This window comes from Camarhynchus parvulus, chromosome 4, assembly GCF_901933205.1.
Source record: "Camarhynchus parvulus chromosome 4, STF_HiC, whole genome shotgun sequence".
In the NCBI taxonomy this organism is placed as follows: Eukaryota; Metazoa; Chordata; class Aves; order Passeriformes; family Thraupidae; genus Camarhynchus; species Camarhynchus parvulus.
The window spans coordinates 10,569,067-10,592,236 of record NC_044574.1 but is presented as its reverse complement, the minus strand read 5'-3'; the positions used below and the strand labels follow the sequence as shown (position 1 = coordinate 10,592,236).

General features: G+C 44.6%; 1 long non-coding RNA gene across 1 annotated transcript; it reads left to right on the top strand.

The window, feature by feature from the left end:
• Window positions 1–146: 146 nt before the first annotated feature.
• On the top strand, window positions 147–20,836 carry LOC115903474. Its single transcript, XR_004060693.1, has 4 exons — window positions 147–356; window positions 696–869; window positions 3,188–3,361; window positions 20,746–20,836. It is a non-coding gene; the product is annotated as an uncharacterized LOC115903474 (long non-coding RNA).
• Window positions 20,837–23,170: the final 2,334 nt, after the last annotated feature.

Genomic DNA, 23,170 nt, shown 5'->3' with positions numbered 1-23,170 from the left:
TTCCATTGGCTGCAGCGGGCTCAGCGGGCAGCCCCGACAGCCAATCGGCGCCGCGGACATCGCGCTTATATTAATATCATTAATACCATTAATAATAATAACCCCCCGCCCACCCCCCGCCGAGCGCTTTCATGTGGCGGCGGCGATGCACGGAGGAGATGCGCCCTCCGCCGCCCGGAGAGCCGGCTCCAGCCCCGCGGGCCCGGCCGCCGCCGCCGCGGGCTGTCGGCGGAGCGGTGAGGTTCTCCTGAGCCCGGAGCCCCCCGGATGAGGCGTTGGAGTCGGTTTTGGGAGAGTGGCGGAGGGGCGGCCGCTGCCGTGAGCAGGCAGTGGGTGTCCTGCTGGTGGAGGTGACGGTGCGTTCTAGGGAGGGGAGAGGACTCTCCTCCGAGGGGTCTCCCGAAGTCTGTTTTGCTTACCTTATATATGTGTATATACCTATACAGATATATTTTATGGATGTCCGTACGGTGTCTGTGTAGTTTATTTAGAAAGACACCCAGCCCCGCTCATGGGAGAAGACCCGTCCGGGACTCCCTGGCGGGGAGGCAGAGGCGATGCGCTGCCCCCTCCAGGACCCGGCCCGTGGTTCCTGGCGTTACCCCTCCTCAGCCCGACTTTTTTATCATTATCTTACTGTCATACCATTTCGTGGGAAGCTCTAAAGTCCTCCTCCCCCTGCCCCTTTTTCCCAGCCTCTGGAGCCAGCTTTGGGACATGGACCCCGGCAACGCCGCCAAAGTGCCCCTGGCTGCGGGGCGCCGGAGCAGGAGGGTCGCCCTCTGCCTTTTCCCTTGGGACCAGGCGAGCCAGATTAGTGGAGGGGCAACTCGGTCCAGAGCGCACGTCGGAGACCCGTGGAGCTTTGGGTAAGTACAGAGATGCCCCTGCGATGTGCATCTGCTGGTCAAGCCTCTCCTCCTCTGCCGGAGGATCCCTCCTCGTTCCCCTTTGCGGTGCTCCTGGACAAGTTCCCCTTCCCAGGCCCCGCCTCCCCCTCCCGCCGTGGAGCGGGGGCACCGGTGGTGCCCAGCGGGAGTGTCCGGCGGGGCAGCCGGGAGCCGAGCCGGCCTCCCCGCCACGGAGCGGTCTCGCTCCTTTCCCGGAGCGACACTGGGGACCTTTGAGGTCAGGGCCTATTTTTGAAAGAACATATTAAAAAAAATGAAAACAATCCCCCCCCCAAAAAATTAAGATAAGGGAATAATTCTCCTTCCAACGGCTCCAGAAAGATGCAAACAGTCCGAGCTCTGAAATGAACTCTGGAAAAGTGGGAATTCTCTTACTTGGGCAGAGACTGAAGGCAGTCTAGTGAATTGTAAACCGGGCGACAGAGCATTTGTCACTTGTTGCACAGAAGTCACGTTAATAAATATTATGGCTTTTATGCTTTGCACATTTTGCTTGTTCCTGCATAGGAAATAAGGATTTGGCCGATAGTTCCTAGGCATTCATAAACCGTGAACTCTATCTGACTGCCAGACTCAGAAAATATATGTGTGCTTTCCGGAATAAAGAGAAAAATGTGGCCCGTGATTGCTTCTGTACATAGTATATGCAATCTGCGCATCTATAAAAGATATGCTTGTGTCCCATACCCATTTTTTTATAAAGTGTCCCTACAGTGTGATCATGCAATTTATGTAATATTTTCTGCTTTCCACTTATAAATAGTTTAATAAAACCACCACGATTAAATTTGCTCTTGCTTTCCCCACCCCCCTTCATATTTCCTTGGTATAACATATTACTGTTTGGTGTGCAATAATGCTGAACTGTGCTTGTGAAAATCACGTATACTCAGATGCGCTCCTGAAACACAAAATCAGGATGAGTATAATTCTATACCTGCAAATGCAACACTTGTATGCATGTCTGTGTTTACAGGGTTTTTTTAAGCTCGCAATTATGTTTACACACTTCTTGCATTGCTATAGTGACATTACTAACATTTCAGGCTCCCTATCCTTACTGCTTAATATGATTATGAGAATAAAAAGGACGTGTGTCTCCCGCAGCCGTCCATCAGGGTAGGAAGCAGAAAAATCACGCAATGACGGTATTTTCTTAGTTTAACGTTTGAAAGGCATCCTTGGCCGCTGTCCTTACGCCTTTCGGAGTCACCTACCGGGAGGCAGCGGGGGCGGAGGGCTCCCCTTGTGCCGAGGGCTTTGCCATCACCCGGGCTGTCCCCGCTCCGGGCAGGGACGGCGCCGCCGCTCCCGGGCCGTCCCCGCGGGGTTCAGCGCGGCCACGGCGAAGCGAAACCTCTCCTTCCCCACTGCCTTCTCTTCCTCGGCCATCTCTTTGCGGCACAGTGAATCTTCTTCTTTTTTTTTTTTTTTTTGCAGGCGGGAGAATGGAGGGACTTTCCCTGTGCAGGTCCTGGTGCCTCCGGCGGGTCAGGAGGCAGAAAGAACCACGTGTTTTCTACAGAGTTGGCTTTGAGACCGGGTTTAGACTAGAGGTGTTGAGGGCTCTTATTTTTCCCATGCTTGGCTCTGTTTCTTTCCCAGGTGTTTTTCTCCGAGGCGTCGGAGACTTCCATGTCCAGCGCAGCTCCGCTCCGTGCGGGACGGCCGCGGGCTGCGGCCCCGACCCTGCTGCCAGTGGGATCTCTTCGGCTGAACAACCCTGGCTTCCAGCAGTGGTTCGTGCCCACCACTGGCCTGGGATGAACAATCCTGGCTTCCAGCAGTGTTTCGTGCCCACCACTGGCCTGGGATGAACAATCCTGGCTTCCAGCAGTGGTTCGTGCTCACAACTGCCCGCATGGCGTAGGGGTACCCGTGGGGTATCCCCCCACCACCATCTCCGACGGCTCCTGAGCTCGACAGCGGCTGCCGCGCAGAGGGCGGACAGAAGTGGGGATTTGGGGCCGGGCTCGGTGGAGAATTAGCAGAATTAGCAGAATGGCTATATTTGGGGCCGAAAACGCGTATGTGAGTGTGACAAGAGCCTCCAGCTAGTCACGGTGCTGGCGGGCCAGCAGTGCCCCCGCTGCCCGGCCGCCTCCCGCACGGAGCGGAGCGGAGCGGCTCCACAATGTGAATGCAATTACCCTGCCCGTGTTTGATGTCTCCCCTCGCTCTCCCTTCGCTGCCTCGATGTGTCGTAAAATAGAAGCGAAATGAAAGGCAGGCTTTATCGCTCGCACCCCTAACCTCTGCTCCTCTTTGCTTTTAAGGGCCGCAGGTTTTGGAGCCCGGATCTTTGCGGGGCACTGTTGACCTCCAGCGCCGCGGGCAGAGGTGGCTTTGGGCAGGGGCACCGTGCTCCCTTCTCCGCGTCAAACAAGCCGTGCTGAACAGATCGCTCAGCTCTTGGCACCTTCCTGAGAGATCAGACGGCATCGCTGGGGGTAAGGGAATTCTTAGCCAATATCTGCCTCTGGTATATATATATATAAATACATATTTATAAGTTATAACTATACACATAAACCCCTGTATACATATATATACATATATATTCACACATATAGACATATATATGTGTCTGTGTGTGCGTGTGTGTGTGTGTACATGGATATGTATACATGTGTATATCTGTATGTGTGTGTGTGTACTTAAAAATAGCGTTTCAGCCATGCTCTGTTCAGGTGGTTAGGTATCAAAATAAAAACAAATAAAGGCTGTATTCACATTTTCAGTGACTAGTCGTGAGCCACCAAAAAGCAAAAAGAGTTCCTAGAAAGCAGTGTTGCTTTTTTGCGTCCAAAACTCCTTCAGGGGAGCAGAGGGGGTGGGATGGTTAGGATAGCTACTTAGAAGCAATAATAAAACAAGAAAACAACAAAATAACAAACAAACAAACAACATCCATAAAATAAAGGAAGATGATTGTGCCCTCCCTAGACCTCTGTGTAACACCTTCCTCTCCTGCTCCTTTTTAGGAGAGGTGGGGGCCCGCTCACCTTCCTGGGAGCCACCCAAACTCTCCCTCTGTGATATCTCTCGTCCCTCTAGAGTTTGCCAGGTCTCTGCACAGGCTCTGCAGCCCCCAAAAAGTGGCAGGTGCAGAGCAGGACCCAGGAGTGGCGGGTTATGTCCCGCTGAGGCTCGCAGGGACAAGCAGAGGGGACTTTTCAGAGGGGTGTCCCTGCCAGCCCCATGGCTGGGTGGAGGTCCCATGCACAGCTCACAGGGATAACCTTTTTTTGGGAGGCCTCTGCGGCAGGGAACATGAAAAGGACAAGGACACGGCAGTGAGAAACTTTTTCTTGCAGGTAGAATACCCTAGAGCCCCTCAAATGTGAGTTAAATAGCACTTGAGTGCAGCAACACTTTGTGGATTCCTTCCTGAACCTGCAGTAAATTTTAACGGGTCCCTGAAGATGGGGAAACAGAGCAAATTATTTTTCTTTCCAGCGTCTTTATAAACCCAGTCCAGCTGAATTCTCACCATCAGTGAGACTGGAAGAGAACTTTTCCCCTCTCAAGGGCGCTGCAGAAGCCATGCTGCATCCCATGAATGTGTTCATTATTCACAGATAGTCACTAAGTGCTTTGGATGGAAACTTCCAGCCTGTGGCATGCCCTGACTGCCCGTGATGTCTGTTTATTGCTCGTTAGAGATGCCATACAACTCGCAGCATGAATAGCATCGCTTAAGAACTGGCTTCTTGCTAAGTGAGGGCTATTTTAACCCATGACAAATTATCGAACTGGAGAATGTCCTTGGGTAACTGAATATATTAACTAAGAAAACAGTTTGAGAATGAATTTGGGGAATTTTTGTGTTAAAATCTCAGGGCCCTTCCAGAAATATTTAATTGTTTGACTGGACATGAGGAGAGGGAGAAAATAAAATATCATCAAATTATATGACATTTTAAAATAAAAAAGAGTAGTCCGTGCAGAAAATGAGATAACAATTATAATACAATCCAGTTTTAAAATGACTTTTCTAGAAAGGTCTTTGGCATTTCCTTATACAATTTTAACTTTTTTTTTTTAATGTACAGTGAGAAAATGCATGGTTTTATTGGTACTGGTTAGGGTCAGCCACAGGAGAATTATGGAGGTCATGTGAAATAGGTGCCAATAAAGCTTTTATTATTGTTATACAGACAAAAGAGCATTATGGAAAGAGATCCTTAGCAGACCTAACCATGGATATTTTGTTCTGTTAACAATCACGCTGAAAATACAGAGACACTGTAAAAAAGAAAAAGCCCTGACTTTTCAAAGCTTTTCACAACATTAACCTATTATCAAGTAAGATTGTTGGAACTATTTTCCCCCAGAAAATTAAGGTGTCCTGAAATGAAGTACTGCACACAAGACATTATTTTATCTAAATCAAAAGAGCTAAGGAGCTAAAAGCAAAAATCTTGCACTGTCACAAGACAATAATTCTCAATTTTGAAATAACATTTAACATTTGATCTTTGTGTAGTGCAACATACAAAACTGACCAAATTATTTTTTTGAATGAAAAGGTACTCTTTTTTTTTTGTTTGTATGTATCCACTGTTTGAATCTGAAGATTTTCTTCCAAAACTTGAAGTTGAGGATTCTGAAGTAAAAATTAAAGTGCTGTTCCCCTTCCTTTATCCAGTCGTGAATTATTTTAGCAGATCACTAAACTTTGTCAAGAACTGTAGTGAACATTCACATGTGTTGATAGATTGGATTCTCAGATCAAACTTCAAAAACTGTTGGAGCTTAGTGAATTTCGTAAAAACTCATACCTTCTTAAATCTGATTGACTCAGGAGTTTTAGATTAATTCCAGGATAGAGCCATTTTCAATCAAAGAAAGTATTAAGAACTTACAGCACAAAACATCCTTTGTACTTTTACAGTTGTGTAAAAGGAAAATGGATTCACGGATCAAAGTTAGCCCCCAGATATTGTTAACATTGGAGCAAAAATCATACTAGCTTTTACTTTGATAGCAAAATATTTCAAACCATGTACATACTATGGGGATAGTCTTATGTTCAAGAAAACTTGTGAAAATTACATTAAACTACATGATATTTAAAAATCACATATAGTTATGATTTATATTAATAAGAAGCAAGTGTGCTCTGCATAGATAGGAAACAAAGCATCTCCTTTCCACTGACTTTTGAGTCGTTCATCATAAAGGAGCACAACTATTCAACCTTTAAAACTGTCATTAGATCAAGGGAAGTGTTTTCCCTTGTCATGTGAAAATTATGCTTCTCTAAATCATATTTGAGTAAAGCATACATATTCCACCTCCAAACAAAAACTCTTTCACCAGTGATATATATGCAAATGTAAAGCCATAAGTTTTTGACTAAGTCCAGAAATAATCTCTACAGAAATCCATAAGTAGTTAGAGTTTATGTGAGTCATTAAAATCTGGGGATGAATGTAGTTTTCAAGTGGTTCTGCAATAGATTATAAATGGTTTTGCAATGCTTCAGCATGTGTGGAGATACATATCTGGAGATATATACAGTTACATACATATGAATATGCTTATTATGGTATACAAAAAATTACATTTTCATGCAGCATGAAAATAGTGTTGAAATGCTTTCAGAAAGGCTTGAAACAAGTCAAAATTAATATTGTAATGAAGTCAAATCCTAATGTAAATCCATGGAAACCCCAAATGCATTCACTTTCTTGTTCTGAATTATTTTGTTATCAATTCTGATTAGTCCTAGAAAACCCTGAAGCAGTAGGAAGGCTGGGTCAAGCACTGAGTGAACTCGGTGGTAAAGCTCTGTTTGCTTTCTCTCCTGGAGCAGCACTGGGAAGTGCTATCTTCCCCAGGATCTCAGTGGGGCTCGGCAGGAAACTCAACCATATCTGCTCCTTCTCATAAGATTCCCCTTTGACTTCCCAAGCTCCTTGAGTTGTGGTAGGATGGCCGAGCCAGTTCCCACAGCAATTCATTGTGAAACCTGAGCACCTCAGCTCACATTCTGCCCTTGCCAGGACATGAGAAGTCAACCCAGAAATTTACACAAGCCTCTGGCTATGAATAATAAAATCTACACTGCAGTTAACTGAAATTGGAGCAATAAGTGGCCTTGCTGCAGGAAAATTTCCATATTAGGCTTTGTAAATGCATGCTTTGCCCAGAGGAAGCTAAAGTTCTATTTAAATGAAGACAGTACTGAAGAAGTGAGTGAGGAGAGCTGAAGGTGCAGCTTAGCTGTCTGCCACACTAAGTGGGAAGAGTTGCCAATGCTCCTTTTTTGTCCTTCTCTCATGCAAAATTCTCCCCCCACATCTGCTGGAGGGGACTAATCAAACTAAGTAGAGACTTCTATGTTTAACCTTTTCATCCTGTGCTACTCTTAAACATAGAGCATACCTAGCCAACATTTCCACAGGTTTAGGGGGCAAACATCATACAGGAAAAGTCAGGAGAGTTGGTTTGTGTGGCCCCTTCCAGCTGTCTGTCTTGGGGAAGATTTTTTGGTGCTCCATGACAGCACACACCACAGTGCAGAGGCGTGAGGGCAGCTCTGCAGAGAAGATGCAGCCAACTGAATTTTGTGAGGGAAACAGCTCAGCTGGAGCTGGGGATGCTCTCTTTAGCCATCAGTTTGTGATGGTGTGGCCTCTCCACTCCAGGGCGCAGAGGACTTGGTTTTGCCCTGCTCAGATACTCCATATGGCTTGGCTTTCTTGTCTGAGTGTGCATGGGCAAGTTAAAAAGGATCACGGCACAGGTTTGGACATATGTTTGTTCACAGTCTTTGCTGTAAACGAATTCCCTGGAGGTTTTTGGCCATTTCAGTCTGTGTCAGGGCAATTGAAGGAGGATAAAGCCCATAGACTGCTGCTGGTGGATATCAGACCACCCTGTTTTGGCAGGGAAGAACCGAGCCATGTCGCACCTTTGCACTTAGGACTAGAGGATGGAGACAGCAGGGATCAAACCTGAAGCCCCCAAAGCTCTTTGGTGCATCTGGAAAGGGAGCCCAGTTTCCTTAGTGGGAAGAAGAGGTGCCCTTCCATCAGGGGGTGCAGTTGTGGCAGTTTGTGTAGGTGATAAGTACTTTGCAAGGGGAGTACTCCTTGCCTAAGCTTCCTCATCTTCCCTGCCAGCATCCTTGCAAAAGTCTGGCAAACACCAGCCCTCTAGCAGTATTTATAGCTATATCTCTATCTGATGAGCCACTCTAAAAGTAGGTTAACTCAAAACATACTGCTTTGCTGCTTGGAAATACAGATGTGAAGGGATATCTGGTTCTAATATACAGATCACCTTATGGTGTGGCAGGTTTCAGTTTCCACAATAGAGAGTGCATTTGTGCTAGGAGTGATTTAAGCCATTTGGGACCTTCAAAAGCAGAAACCCTTCATGAACCTTATTGGAAATGACTACACTTGGTGAAAAAAAAAGGAAGAGAAACTAGAGGGGTGATCCAAGATCACACACATCTAAAGAGCGGAAAGGAAACCTTTTCAAATGTTGCTTTCTCACTAAAAATGCCTAAGATAAGTGTTTCAGAATTATCTCCATTCCTCTGTTGAGCTATGAAGTCCTTTTAATGCTAATGGAACTATAATTTCATTGCACAAAGCCACCAGATTTAGTAAAGAATATTCAGTTTATTAAATATTAGCACTATCAATCATTATACTTTCTACTGCATTTTCCATTTTGCATTTCCCCTTTTGCTGAGGGAAGCAATGAGGAGGACAACAAAGCAGGTTTTTCCTTTCAGATACACCTGGTGGATTTCAGCTCTGATATTTCTCTTTCCCTTAATACATGGAAATCCCCTAGGAAGAGCAAAATATCAGCATAAAGATCATCTGTACAGATTGGAAAGAAGGATTTTGCCCTTGGGTCCACAATCTGGAATGTTTTCTGCAGATCATAGGCTCCATAAAACATATGTACTTAATAAATAAGCAAACAAGCTTGTGCTTTAGTGAGGCTTCCACGCAGTAAAGGAGAACAACATTTGACAAGTTGGGGTTGAAGGGTTGACATTTACACCCCTTGCATCCCACAGCCACTTTTTTCAAATATCCATTTTTCAGGTTCAGAGTGATTGCACTTTGGAGGTGCACAGGAGGAACTTTTCAGAAGCTTATACCAGGTGATCTGAAATGCTGCTTATTCACAGGTCTGAGCGACCCCACGCAGAAAGTGCGTGGGATACCTTGCCAAATGGGGAACCTGCCTTGCCAAAGGGGGAGCCAAATGAGCTGACAAGCCTTTCCTCATTCCCATCTACCTCCTCACTGCCTGAACAGGTCAGCAGGGAAAAGAGCAGAGGGGAAGCAGCTGGAACAACGCCAGCACTTGGGGCTTTTGGCAGCCCTCTGCAGCAGGAGCTTGGGGTCTTTTTGCATCCGTCTTCTGTGGAGCTGTCAGCAGGTAAAGCACTCTGCTGTGTTTCTCAGAGCTGCTGAAACATGATGTGCTCTGTCTCCACCTTTGGCAGAGCTTGCCTGACCCTGCCTTGCTCCTTGCTTAGGGTGAGGCAGATTCAATCCCCTTGGCATCCCTGATGGGTCACCCAGGCTTGGTCAGGCCCGAGGAGCTGTCCTCTTACATTTAGCAAGAGGAAAAAAAGCCACCAGCTGCTTGCAATTGCTATGACACTAAGCACAGATTTTGGTTTCACAACTGAACATTTGGCAGTCATGATAGCCAGACTTAGCAAGATCTTATCAGTACCTCTGGCTGTCAGGCCAAAGGCCTGAGCACCTCCAGGTCTCTGCACCAAATCTCCACAGGGCTGGCTGGGATGGAGGATGTGTGTGTTAAACAAGGTGGCTCTCCACAGCAGCAAGGACATCATTCCAGAGCCTCGTGGTCCCCACTCAGAACAGGAGCCAGACAGAAAGCCTGATAGACTATCTTGACTTTTACTGTGCAGAGAGGCACAAGGGACACCTGTAGAGCGTCATCTATTCCCCTTTTCTGTGCATCCCTACTTGGCAGGGATGATGGCTCCTGCAAGTGCTGCCAAAATCGCTGAATTGACATTGGGCACTGACATTAAACCAAACACAAAAACTTGATGCATGTAGAAAACAAGCCCACCTTTATTTCTTCATTTTCTGGTTGTTTTTATATTGTTTGGCCAGAAAAACCCTTTCCCTTTCCTCCATTTGTGCCTCTTGGTGTGAAGAACAGCAGAAGCAGATCAAGGACCTGACTCATCACCCCATCTTTAGCTTATCCTTAAAAATGTATGCACATAGCCTCAAAACTATGTCAGTACAAAGCTGCATGGCAACCACTCCCTTTCATAAAAGGCAAGTTCTGTGTAGTTTTGACCAAATTATTACATGATACAGTGAAGTCAAACTAAAGTTCAGTTGAGGATAAGAAACACAGTAGATTATATTTGCTTAGATTTGTTGTTCTTTTAGTCCACAGGGATAAAAAACAATGATTCATCTGGAACTCTTAATTTCCACCATAATTTAAATTGTTTTGTTAAGTGCAACAACTATACTATTCCAAGTTAACTACATTTGGTCATGTGTTCAATTCAGAAAAAAAACATGGCGTGACAATGAAATATTTCCTTGGACTTTTTTTTTTTGTGTTAATCCAGGAAGTTTTCTGGGCACCCATCCCTGAGATCAACAGAGAATTAAAAAGAGACTGACTCAGAGTCAAAAAGAGCAAGCATCTTTTTGCCTGATGCTGGGTTGTTCCCTTCTATCTTGTGCTGGAATTTTCAGTGTTTTTACACACAGGCTTTCCCTTTTCATATACCTACTAATGCCAGTTTAAAAACAAAACAAAACAAAAACCCCAAATCCGCTGAGATCTGACTCAAAGAAGTGATACCTTAGCCTTATGAGGTATAAATTCTTGTGCAGGTTAACCTTGAGAAATATGAGTCTGAGGAATCTGAACTACTTTTTTCCATAAGGACTAAATCTAATGATGGGTGTGAAGGATCAATGAGAATTTTAGCAGTACTTGCATCTTGCTGATTCTGAGTAACATTCAGTATTTAGAGAGCTTTGGGAACCTTTCTGACACCTAACAAGGACTTATAGATACTTTAGTTTAAATTTAAATTCAGATTAATATTCCAGATTAGTTTGCTACTACCAATTTTGCAAATACTAACAAATGCCAGTTATTGTATCTGTACCTAATCAGATATTAATCAGGATATGTAGATGCAGATTATTTAAAATTCTACCACAATCAGCATGATTAAGAAAAGAATCATAAAAATCTGAAGGCTATCTTTCACAGAGTCTAAATCTGGGGAAATTTTTGACTGGTATATAAGTTTATATGGCTTCCATTTAACAAGAGTAGTTTGGATCTGAATGAAATCTGAGGAAATAAATTATAAAACTGTGCCTTTCCTTGAGCTGAAATCTTCTGCATCTGACCTATTTCAAGGTAGTGATTTTGACCATAGACCACATGTTCTTTGTTTTGGACTTATTTCTATTCTGCAGTCTTATCTGATGTTTGTCCCATGCGCACATTTAGCCAGCCTTCCTTGGTATGAAACACTACACTTGTGAGGCAATGCATGGGAAAGAATTTTTGCTAGCAGGAATCAGCATTTTGCATCTTTTCCTTGTGTAAATTAAGTCAATAAGAAAAGTGTCTGGTCATAGAATACTTCCCTTCCCACTGCTTTAGTTTCCTCCTCTAATCTTCTTTCAAAATGTGTGCCTGTATTTACTTGAAGCCGCAATTAATGTAAGCAAAACATAGGTGAAAATAAGATGATACAGAGGAACATTGCTAATCCTTGACTGGGGACATGATGTGTAGATACTTTTTGATTGCTTAAACACCAGGGCAGGGTTTGGTGTAACCGAAGACCAAATGGACATTTTCACAGCGCACCTCGAGGCTATATCCCTCTCCTGACCAGGCACAGACCTCTGCAAAGTGCTCCCAGCGCAGTCTGACGGGTGTGTTTTCCTCATTTCTCACTAAAAGTTTATTCAAAGTGAAGCACAGGTGAGATCTGTGGTGTAAAACTACTCCAAAACTGTTCTGGTGCTGCAGAACCCCTTGGGGGTGTTCCAGGTGTTGTGAGAGCACAGTGCAGGTAACCCATCTCAGACAAAAGGCACTGCTGAGGTCCAGGTGGATTAAGATTTCCTTCTAACAGTTCTGTACTGCACAATCCAAATGTACACTAAACTTAGATCTGTACTTCTGCCAAGTAGCAATTCATAAATAAAAGGCTTCAGAGCAAGCCAATTTTCCTACTTAGTTTTAATAGCTAATACTCTGAAAACCTCAAGGCTAATTAAACTGTTCATTGTCCTGCTGCATTTAATTACTCAGATATGGATCTAACATCTTAATACACAAGACAAAATAGTGACACATTTTATATTTGGAAATGGAAAAAATAGGAAGCAGATCTGCTTTGAAAAGCATTTAGCAGTTAAAAACTGAGCTCAAAGAGTATTTCCAAGTGTTGATTTTTTTTCATGATTCACATAGACTATTTGTCTACATTAAAGAAAATGAAAAAATAAGAAAAAGAAGTTTAAAAAGATAGAAAGAACCCTAAAAAAAGAATCCAAAACAAACAAAACCCTACAGAATTGCCCATAAAGCCTGCCTCAAATTTCACATCTAGCTGAAAAAAATACCCTGGACAGTAAATTACCAAATCCACGTGTCTCTACAAAGATGGAGACAAGTCATTTGTAAAACCAGAACAGCACAGGGCAATCCTGTGTTCAATTCTGACCCTACATAAGACAGCCTCTGACCTTGGACTAATAAATATTTAGCTTGCCTTTTTCCTCCACTGCCTGAAAACTGAGCCTCATATGTTTCCCTCTTTTACTGTTGTCTTAATTGAGGTCCCATCTTTCTGAGATGGGACTTGGTCTTGCTGGCTACTTAGCCTTGGGACTGAAATAGAACCCCACACAATACAGAAAAAGCTGCTCTATAAAAACAACCTTGTCAAGGTTCATTTTTTAGAAAGAATGAGTTTGTGCTCCTCCTTAGGTTTTTATGTTGTTGTTGTTGTTGTTGTTGTTGTTTTGGGTTTTTTTGGTTTTTTTGTGGTTTTTTGTTTGGTTTTTTGTTTTGTTTTGGTTTTTTTTTTGTTTTGTTGTTGTTGTTGTTGTTGTTGTTTTTGTTGGCTTGTTTTTTCTTTCTGTTTTTTTTTTTTTTTTGTCCCCATTTTAATATCTTGGAAATATCATCTCGTTCCTAGGAAGCTTTCTCACAACTTTTTTTGGAAAAGCTATTTTCTACTTCCCAACCACAATATGTGAAGCTTTTGGAGAATGAGAAACACAGATGTTCTGGGTCCACCAGCGTCACTTCCACTTTTATTGTAACATAAAACAGAAAAAGAGAACCTGGGTTATTTATAGTGGAAATAATCTATAATTTAGCCATTTACAGCTGACCTAGACACCCTAATGTGCACAGAAACTCATGAATGTAGCATACAGTCTGTCTCATCCACAGAACACTCTTAGCAGAGGCACTGTGCCCTGATAGTGCCTGATAAGCTCCACTGACTCTGAGGACAGCTCATGCTGATGTGTCCAGGACATCATTAGGTTTATGAAGGCAGCTTCTTAGTGTGTTTTGATAGTCCCAAAGTCATCCAAGGTATCTTCGTAGGACTTCAATTATGATCCAGGACTTCTGGGAGACTCTCACGGTGCTGGAGCAGGACCATCTAATGCTACATGGCTTGAGTGATACCAAACACATCACTGATTCCCACCTGCAAAGACCATGAGACAAATGGCCTTATTAACTTCAAGGTTTGTGGGTTTCTTGCGTTATTTTGGTTTTTTTCCCCCAGAGGACACGCTGAAAAAGCAAAGTGATTTGCCAAACCATAGGCAACAATTCCCGCTGGATTTGATTTGGCCTGCTGGATGCAAGCCCTATGGACAGAAGATCCCTTGGAGGAGAGCTAAATCTCCTACTATGGAGCAAGAAAAAGACAACAATCATAGAGCAATTCAGTTGCATTAGCTGTCCCTCCAGCGACACTTAGGCTGCCTTCAATTTGCTTCTGGGGCACAAGTAAAAAAGATAATGAAATTAGCAGAAGACAATGGGTTGCTCTTGACACCTCTGAAATGGAGATTTCACTGCAAGAGAAATGCAGAGGGCTGACCCAGCTCTGGGGACTTTTTCATGCAAGGCAGAACAGACCAGACACTGTGATGGGAGGGCAGAGACAAAGGGCTATAGTGAGGGAGCACAGGAGAGAGCACTAGGCTGCAGGAAAGGCTTCCTGTGCCTTCATCCATGTGAACGTTGTGCTTCCACTCCAGACTTTGATCTTGCAAGCTGTTAAGATCCTATGGCTGGTCATTAGATAGTTCTGGAACCATATTTTTGTTGGAAAGAAGTAAATTTAAATTTTTTAAAAGCATCATGTATTTCAGTACAATGGCTCAGCAGGGGACTGACTTAAAGCTTGACAAATGGGAGGCATTGTTTTATGCAAAAATGCAGTGTGCTCTGCCTTGCACCAGGAGGAAACATGGACCTTCCCTTAATTGTATCTAACATCAGTTATAGGTAAAATATCCATACAGGAATAGCATATGGCATCTGGTCATTATTGCACAATTCACTGGCTGGTAACTCCTATGCTGTGTCTCCAGCTCAGAGTAACTGACACCAGATAATGCAGTTGGGATTAATCCAGGCCTTGTAAAGTGTTCCAAAAACTCGGAGCTAATTACTGGGCTTGAGATTCCCAGATTGGCATATGGTGTTAAAAAATGTTGTGCAATTGAAGGGAAAGCATAAATTTTGCAAGAGCTGTATTTAGCCAGAAAACTTGCTTTCCCCTCTGATTATTTATTGCTAATTGCAGGGAAGTGTCTTACATGTGTCAGTGAGTTTCTTTTTGAATCTGCTAGTCCAGATCCTGGTGTCCTTTAAAAAATTTCCTTATAAAAACCTTCAGAAAAATTCTGGTTTCCAGTCTGGCAAAGACAGTGGAATTGACTGTCATAAACTATAGCAGATCACTTTGCAGTCACATTAAAATCAAATTTAATAACATTAAAGCTTGTACGTGATGGGAAATTCCCCTTTAAATTCCTTCACCATCTGCTGCTTAAAAGTCAGCCATGAGTATTTCTCTTCCATTTCTCTTTTCCTCAGAATGGTTAATGCACAGACACAAGATTTTAAAAGCTATACTCAGGGTGGGGTGTTGGAAGGGGAGCAGAAGGACCTTGGCTGTGCTGGAGTGAGAGTGGCATCTGCTGATAGATATCAGGGACTGAAATTTCACTCACCAGAAACTGTTTTATCACAGTGAAATTGTTCAAGAACTAAGTTGGTTGTTAAGCCTTTTCTCAATTGATCTCCCCGGCTCAGATTTTTTTTAATTATTGCTGGAATAACCTGCTGGAGAGTTACAGAAATTTAGGTGAACCATTTATTATTTATTATTTATTTATTTGTTTCACGGTATATCTCTTTACTGCAGCTGTCCGAGCCCTTCCCTCTGCCACCTAAACAGCACCATCTTCAGGCACATTTAAAACCTATCCATTTCCCAGCGGTGACCTAGCTGTTCCTGAACGGGGAATGCTCTCTTTCTGGTGCTGAAATTGCACATCTCCACCTCCTGGTTTTCTCTGGGCATCGTCTTTAAGTCTTGACAGTTCTCAAAATTACTCTATCACCCCAAGATGTGACCACCAAACCCCTTCCAGCTGCACCCATTTTGTCTGTATGATTGAATCTTTTCTCAGCTGGACACTTAAATTTTCTTTAAAGTTTCACCATTATACCTGTTTCATACTGTTTATTTCTATCATTCACTGTGATCTTTTTTTCCTGATTTCCTCTGTGGAAAGAGCAAAACTATTTTCATTGGTACGTTCCAGCAATACATTTCCACTTTCTGTTTTCACCCTTGAAAGAAACAAAAAGATTTCTAGATCGACTCCATTTTGTTATCTCCTTGTCTTGAACATATTTTTAACACAAGTAAAATGCAGTTAAGTCAAAAGAAACACATAAGTTATTAGGCTCTAGCAATTATGTTTGTTTCATATATAAACAAAACAAGTCTCAGCTTGGTGAGTATTAAAACCACAGGAGCATGCAACGAGAGATAATTCAATACCTTTAAAACGCCATCATAAACACCTACTGTTATTTCTGCTCAACAAAATGTCATTTGCGTAGTTTATTTATTCCTTGGGGTTTTTTAAAAAATAGTCTAAAGGCAAACAGAAAAAAAATCTACACAGCAGGCTGTGTTCAGTCACTGTGCAGTTTTCTGGAGCTGTTGGAAGAGGAGGCAGAGATAGGCAGAGCCTCATCTCCTCCATCCCAGCACCCACCCATGGACTTTGTGCAAGGCGGAGTGTAAAGCGACTTAATGCAGTTCTTTACGGCAAGGTTTGGCCTCTAAGAAATACAGCAACTGCTTCTGCTCTTTGCTCTAGTAGACAGCTAGTAAATGACGGGGAGAGGCAGTCCCTCCTTGCTGCCCTCTCCTTGCAAAGAAGAGGACAGTGCTTAACTTCAAGGAGGGTGTTCACATGCAGCGTTGCCTCCAGTGAGTTTCCCCCGACTCCGTGGGGTCTCTCCAGCTGTGGCTATTGCGTCTTGCAGCACTGATAGAGAAAGCACAAGTTCTCCTGCCTTTGCTTCATTAGATAGACCAACAACGTGGTGACACTTGAGGTTTTCGTTAGTCCTTATTTGTGAAAGAAAAATCCCTCAGTACTAAAACCGCTGCATTTGCCAATTTTCAGTTTCACCGCGACAGATATTTTGCCGAAGTTTCACATGGTAATTACAGTTAGCGTCTGCAGGAAATGCTGCAGCGGGCAGCGCTCGCCAGGCTCCAGCCGTGTTCCCAAAGGAAAGGGGAGCGCAGATGCGCCGGGGCCTGTCCCGGTGTCCCGGCCGGGGCCCCGGGGGGAAGCGGCGGTGGGTGGGTGTGTGATCCTGACGTGCAGCGCTTGGGACACTGCATTTCCCTCGAGAAACTGGGGTTGTTGCTCGGCCCTGCTCGGGCCAGGCCGGGGCCCACGGGGCTCGGGCGGCGCACGGCGTTTCCCCGGGAAGCGGGAGGGAGATGAGAAGGAGCCTCCTGAACCATCTCCTGAGAGCCGGCTCCAGCCGTGTCTCGTCCCCTTGGCCCCGGGTGGAGGCTGAGGGGAAAGGACTGTGCGGAGGGATGAAACTCGGCGCTGAAGAGGGGCGGCAAGGTTACCCCTCACCCTGGATAGGAACCAGGCTGCTCGTAATAAAGAGGCTTTGCGATGCCTTAGAAGCAATGATAAAATTCTTGTGTCCTACATTTGGGCGAGAGATCGCCTTTGTGGGTTAATTTAAGAAGACGAAAGAAGCTGCGGTACAGGCCGGGAGGGAAGGGGAAAGGTGGGAGAGAACCGAGGCCACGCTGGAGGAGCCGGCCGAGGGCAGGGGGACAACGCAGAGCCCCCCTCGGGCCCGGGCTGATGCTCAGCCCCTCTCCAAGGCCAGCCGGGTCTGTCTCCGTCCCGCGGCTCCGGCCCGGTTCGGCAGCCTCAGGTTCCGCAGCTCCCTCAGTCACGGGCCCAGGCCCGGGCTCAGCTCTGAGGGGAGAGCAGGGATCCGTCCCCACGGCGGCGTCCCGACCTGTCCTGTCCTTCCCCACGGGGGCAGATGCCATCCCCTGGGAGGGCAGGGCACATCCCCAAGGTCCCCCTGACAGAGTGGTCCCCGAACAGGCCCCAGAGGGCCTGCGGCTCCCCCGCCCTGCTCCAGAGGAGCCGGGGCTCGGGGAGCTGCGCCCGGCGCCCCTCTCCGCTCCTGAGAATAAGCACAGACAGAAGAAAGGATTCTTTTCTTTTTCTTTTCTTTTTCTTTTTCTTTTCTTTTCCTCTCCTCTCCTCTCCTCTCCTCTCCTCTCCTCTCCTCTCCTCTCCTCTCCTCTCCTCTCCTCTCCTCTCCTCTCCTCTCCTCTCCTCTCCTCTCCTCTCCTCTCCTTTTATTTTTATTTTTATTCTCATTTTCTTTCCCTTCTTTTCCTTTATTTTCTTTATTTTAGCCCCCTTTTTGGTCTGGTTTATTCTCTTTTTTCCTCTGATTATTTTACTTCTTGAGATAAACCCGTTTTTCAAGTTCATTTCGTTTTGCCAGACCCTGTCGGCCCGGAGCCCAGGTTCACGGCCTGCCTTCGGGAGCAGTGCGGAGCTCGCACCTTCCCCGACGCCTTTGGACAAACGGGACCAGTGCAGCCGCGTCCTCAGCGGGGAGGCGAGGAGGGATGGAGGGCAGGGCACTAAATTTCTGTCCGCGCAAAGCAGCTTCTCTTCACGGGTGGGAGGTGAATTCGATCCGTCCCCAGCGCTCCCAGCCAGCCGGGCACCCCCGCCCAGGGACCCCAGAGCCCCGCGGGGGTGAGGAGCGACCGAGTCCCGGCCCGCCGGGGGCGCTTCATTCGATGGCTTTCCCTCGCCCCTTGATAAAATGATGATCGTCTTTGCAGGAGAGCACAGATGCGGGGTGAGGGTATCCTCACAGAGCCCTCCTGAAGGGAGGAATAATTTTTCTTCAGGCATCTGTCTCCTTCCCTCCTTTAGCTTCATCCCAAAGCAGAGCAGTATGTTTTTTGTTTTGGTTTGTTTTGTTTTGTTCATTTTTGCTTTTGTTTGCTTGCTTGCTTGCTTGTTTGTTTGTTCATCTATTTTTTCTTTAAAGTTATTTTTAGAGGTGTCTCTGTCTTTATTGGCTGTTCAGAAAATTTCTGCAGTATTTGCTTTTGTTTAAATAAAAATCTCATAATTTTCTTTTTTTTTTTGTTTTTGGGTTTTTGGGTTTTTTCCCCCTTGGGTTTTTTTTTTTGTTTGTTTGTTTGTTTTGTTTTGTTTTGTTTTGTTTTGTTTTGTTTTGCTAAAACTCCCAGGGACAGGACCAAACACAGATTAGTCTTAAATTAAGTCACAAAAAACAGGTGGCCATCCAAGATCAAAGATAAATTCCCAGCTACGCAGGTGTCATGTAGGAAGGCCTTGCACCCAGGTGTTCCCTACTCTTTTCCAGGTTTGACTTTACAAAGGTGAAGGTATTTTAAAGTAAGTTTTGGTCCTTCTCTAGTATGCACATCCTCTGTCATTTTTCTGTTCTAGAGCCTTGCACAAATTCAAGAAACTTCTACCTGTTTTTGTTGTTGTTGTTTCTGTGTCAAAAATCAATAGCAGAACAAGTATATTTCTCTGAGAAAAGCCCCACAGAGGAGTGCCCTGCTCCCTGCGAGCCATGACACAGCATCTGAGCCTGGGCACTGAACTCTCCATGAAATGCCAATCACAGCTGAAGTGCTGCACTCAGTTTGCAGCAGGTTTTCTCCTCTCACCTCTGCACGTACACCTTCTTTCTCTTTTCCTCATCAACGGGACTCTCCAGAGCCCTTCTCCAGCTAAGCATATTTGTTACTACCCCACATTTGGGGTTTACCTGATTTACTTTGCTATCACTTCCCTTCATATCACCCCTCTGAATTTTTGTTTTCTTCACACCCAGAAGTGATGGTGTCGGTGTCTGAACTCTGCTCTTTCACATAATATTGTCAACAGAAACAATATTTTTAAAAAGAGATAGGTTTAAATAAAATGTATAAAGGATAACCAGAATAAAACATACACCAGATCTTTTAATTTTTTAATGGTAGGGTGTCTTTTGCCCTTTTTGGAGTCTTCTGAAGTTGTTAAGATATTATTCTGAGTGGGAATCTCAGACATTATATCAGTATATTGCTGACAGAATTTCCTACTTCATAGAAAACAAGCACCTAACTATAATTTCTGCAGCAACAGAGATGCTGATCTGACTCTTCTGTGCCAAATCTAGAATATCATTATTGCCAAAGGTTTACATTGTTTGTGCTTGTGCAGCTTTGTGAGAAACATACTCCTCAGGTAGCCTGTAACCTCTGGCTGTTTCCTGGCAATGTGATAGATTGTTAATGGACCCTAATATTGGAGAGATGCAAATCTGTTCATACACTGAATATCTTGGAGTTTTGCCTTTCAGAGCTTTTCCAGTTCTGTAAGATATTTAAGCTTCTGAAATCAATTTTGGTCGCTTGGGAACTCATTCATATCATGTGAAATCTTACCTACAAAGTTCTTCAGCATGAGGAAATGCTGGAACCAACTTTGCAAATTTTTTCTCTGTGATCATGTTTTGGGAAAGTCAGACCTACAAACAATTAGTATTAAGAACACATGAAAAAATTAGAGAATACTGAAAGTCATTGCCCAGACTTTGGCTCTCCAAAACACAAACCACATGTCTTCAGGGTCTAGGTTTGAACATCAAGCTGAGTTAATTCAGATCTGATCCTACATGCAATTATGGATAATTTACTGGACCAGTTCCATGCCCCACTCGTAGAACTGTATGTTTGTGGTATCTGCATCTTTTGGTGAGGAAAAGAAAATTAAGTGTAATGCAAAAACATTTGTATCTCTCATCTGGATGAAAGTATGATCTGTGTGGCAACATTATTTCTGGTCATGAAATAATTTCTCTGTCTTTTAAGAGACTTTCTTAGTGTTTTAAGAGATTTGGTATGCAGATGTTAAGCAGAGTTGGCCACACACTTGCTCTTGAACAGTCCAAGTGCCTCTCTCCTACCTTGGCCATACCACAGCAGCCTTTGCTTGCCCGGGGGCTGCTGAATAATCCAAATTCCCAATATAGAGAAAACAAGGTGTCTTGAGCTGTGGTGTGATCACACTCACTGAGTCACTCTGGGGAATAGCTGCCCCAGATTTTAAGATTTTTTTTGTAGGGATTCCATTTTTTTCTTCATAACTATTGTTCACAGGAGCCACATCCTTTAGTGCTGCAATTCATTTCCAGAGCTCTGGTTCCCTCCCTGCTCATCTTTCCAAGGTACGTGCCTCACAGCTCCCAGCCTAATGGCATTTTGACATGCTGCTTGCAGAGTTGGGAAGCTTGGCTGCCCTCATAATGATCAACAGGAAAGAGTCTACAGGATAAAGGAAATCTGGAAAACATGAGGGGTGAATGATGTGCCTTTGTTTAAACTGGGGAAAGAAAAGAAAAAAAAAAGAGTAGAAAGAGAGGGGACAACAGTGTTCTATATGTAAAATGTGGCTACAAATTTGCTGGTAACTTATGAGCAACTGAAGAAGTATGAGAAATCACTTAAACTTGCAGCAAAGAAAATGAGGATAAATATTAGAAACAGAGTCTGTTTCTTAAAAGGATATCCAAGAAAAGGCTTTGATAGAAATCTCAGGACTTATGCTACAGAAATGCAGATGAGAAGAAATATCTATCAGATATTATCTAAAGTGATTTATTTAACTATGATGCAGAGGGTGGAATGGTAGGAGAGTGGCCTGGATGACTGGATGACTTCTCTTTCAGAGCTTCACTGCTACAAAGCTATCTCACCCCCTGAGGCAAAGCAACTCTTCAGCTGGCTGACAGCTGATGCAGGATGGAGATTAAACTCAGCTGAAGATTGACTGTGGTGCTAGAAATATGTTGATTCATGTGGAATTCAGGCTCTTAATTCACACCCAAACCAGCAGAGCCACTGCTGGCTTCAGTAGCTCAGCACCAAGTTCTTATCTGGCTGGCACTAACATGTCCTTTTTGCTACATTTTGAAGAAGAATCACAAGATTTGCCTCACCAAATCCATTCCATCTCTGTGAAATATTATGGCTATTCCAGCATGAGCTGTATGGCAGTCAGAGATCAGAATGGCACAGAACATGATTAGGCTGTTAAGTTCACTAGGTTATTAAATAAAACTATTCAGCTTTTCATTCTCCCCTTTGTGGTTTCATTTGAACAATTGTTACCCAGGTTTTGGGTATTGAAATTACTGCCTAAGAAATGGTCTCAGTGGAGCAGAAAGGAGGCAAAATGGACCAACTAATAGGAAGGAGACCTGAATTATTATTTTTTTTCAGTTACTGGGATAAGAATTCAAAGGAGGAAGCACAGTACTGTTTTTCTAAATTCTGGTCACAGAGGTCCTGTTCATGGAAACAGTGAGGAGGGGATCAGCTTCACTTTTTGACTGCATTTATTTGTTTTATTATGCTCTGGAATAGATTAGGAGTGCTCATAGAGGCAATTGTGGCACCTCTGATGGGGCATGGCAATAAACAGGAGGGAGGTGGTAACTTTTTCTGTTTTCATATTTGTCTGCATTGTAAGAGGGAAAAAGAACACAGAGCAGAATGTAGTGAAATGGGTGGATGGTGAGGCAGAGAGAGGAAAAGAAAATTAGGACAGTGGATGTAATAAGGAGAGAAGGACAAAACAGTGGCAGGAATTAAATGGGCTTGGAGTCATTGTGGAAAAACACCACTAAATTATCTTGTGGTGAGTAGAAAGTAGCTGAAGAGAACAAGGTGAGGGATGTAAGGATCTAAGTAAGAAAGGAAGCAGGCAGAGACATGGACCTGGCATGGGCATGGCTGGAATTGGCACAGGAAGGTGGCAGGGTTTGCTCATAACAGCCCCTGGGCCTTCCTTCAAATATTGCTCCAGGAGTCACAGCCCACGTCTGTGTGTGGATTTTGGGCATTTCACAGCTAAGCCTTGGGATGGAGGGTGGGGAAGCAGGATGCTTAATGGGGATAAGCAGGAAGGAGTCAAGGGCCCAAGTTAACAAATGACTCAGCTGAGCAGGGCAGGGCAGCCCTGAGGACAGGGAGAGCAGTGTCACAGGGCCCTTGATGCCCTGCTCAGCTCTTGCCATGCATCTTCCCACCCTTTCCCTGTAGCACATCAGGCCAAGGAGCCTCAGTGCCATCTCCTCCTGCCTCCCCCACTCACAAGACCAGAAATGAAGCCACCCTTGGCTGCTGGCACTCTCCCTGGGAGGCGGCAGAGCCAGTACTGTTATTAATCTGCTCTATGAATAAAGCGTCAGCAGGAACCATCCCTGCCCTAGGGCGTCTCCAAGAAGCTGCAGTTCAGATGTGTACTGCACTGGGTATCCACCTCAAAATGGGCCAGGAGAAGCTGAGCTAAAACCTGCCTGTCTGCAGGGATTTACCCACCAGGAATCCTCTCCCAGCAGAGTGCCAGACCTGCAGCCACAGTTGAAGGAAGGTGAAGGCTGCTGTTACAAGCCTCCTCTGAAGACTGAGGTGCTTTTAATTTTAGTCTGGGAACTTCCCCTCATTACCCTTCTGACAGGATGGGTGCAGACAGCATTAGGGATGCTGGGCTAGACACTGGCCCCAGAGGAATGTCGTCGTC